Consider the following 1,809-nt stretch of genomic DNA (forward strand, 5'->3'; position numbering starts at 1 on the left):
GGGAAGCTGAAGGTGTACACTAAGACTTAGCAGACACAGAGTGTAGACAAAAAAAATTTTTGTTCAGTAAGGTGGATTCTTGATTCTCGACGTAAAGTTCAGCAGTGATAAAAATGTAAACATGGTGATCAAATGTAAACATAAGACTGAGATACGATTTACAGTTTTTCCAACATTAATCTTTTTTATAATCAAAATTCAGCAGTCTAATGGGAGTGGGGAATAAGCTGTTCTGGAATCTGCTGGACCTGCATCCAATGCTTCGAAGTCTCTTCCCAGAGGGCAGCAGGTAGAACAGTCGATGGTGGGGGTGTGAGGGGTCATTGATGATGTTACGGGCTCAGGACAAACAGCTCTGGGATGAAGTGTCTTTAATGGAGGGAAGAGGAGCCCCCATGATCCTCTCTGCTGTTCTCACCTTCTTCCAGTCTGAGGCGCTGCAGCCTCCACACCACACAGTCAGACAGCTGGTCAGAACGCTCTCTATGGTGCTTCTGTAGAAGGTGAGGGGGATGGGTGGGGAAAGGCGGGCTCTCCTCATCCTGCGCAGCAAGGACATGCTTCTGTGCCCTTTTGACCAGTGAGGTCATCAGGGCACAGGGAAACTCTGAGTTTTCTGTTTCATGAAGAGAGTTTACTGAACCTCTGTCTCTGTTACTGTAGAATCATTCTCCACAGAGTTAACATGGTCAGGAGCAGGCTTTCCGTAATAAACTCAATGTGATACACATAGGTGCTGTTCATTCTACAGATACAGTTTTTGCTCTGACTCAGACAGTAACAGGGAAACCAGCAAGCGGTGGTGTTTGGGTATGAGGGGAGCTGAGGTGTGTTACCATGTGCATGTCTCCCTCATAAATGGCTGTGTACCAGGAGTTACTTATGCCTCCGCTTATTTGCAGGTACCGATCCAGCTGTAGTTTATTCATCTGTGAGGACAGAAGACATCTGCTCTGAGAAACAGGAACAGAGGTAAAACTTATTTAAATCTATGACTGTGAATGCAGACTGTTTCCTTGTGCAATGTTAGTTTCCTATGGTCAAGAACTGAGGTCTTCAGCTAGAAATGATGTAAGAATTAAAACCTTCTCCAGACAGATATTTTAAAAGAACAAGGAAATTCTTTTGATGATAAGGCTCTACATATAGACAAACAAGCATACAGTTGACATGAATACATTTTTGAATACATAACTAGAAAAGGCCTTGCAGCAAGAAGGTTCTGGGTTTGATTCCCGGCCTGGGGTCTTTCTGCATGGAGTTTGCGTTATCTCCCTGAGCATGCATGGGTTCTCTCTGGGTACTCTGGCTTCCTTCCACTGTCCAAAAACATGACTGTTAGGTTTAATTGCCTCCATTAATAGTCCAATACATTTTTATAAGCAAATAATTTGATATTAATTTACAGATAAGGTTGGTCATCCATTTGTGAAGCACTATGACAGTCTGCCGTTTTGAAAGCACAGACGACCCTCCTAACCAGGAAGGTTAGGAAGGTCTGCAAATGTCACCCTTTAATCAACTTTTAATGGTAATCTGATGGTGCCAAAAAGTTATATGATAAAACATTAATATATTAAATGATTTGCTTAGATCAAAAATGAACAATTTAGATAACTGATAACGTTTCTATTAATGTTCCTGAGGGAATAATGAAGGTCATGGCCCTTATAGCTTGTAACAAGGTTTGTGTATTGAAACAATGTACCGATAACAACAAGAACAAAAATGTCCTACTACTAATATTTGCCTTGACTATTACTTCCTACTTTAAGCCAGCAGAGGGAGCTATTTAGTCAAACTTCATCA

Source organism: Cyprinodon variegatus, unplaced genomic scaffold, assembly GCF_000732505.1.
Source record: "Cyprinodon variegatus isolate N-32 unplaced genomic scaffold, C_variegatus-1.0 Scaffold1366, whole genome shotgun sequence".
NCBI lineage: Eukaryota > Metazoa > Chordata > Actinopteri > Cyprinodontiformes > Cyprinodontidae > Cyprinodon > Cyprinodon variegatus.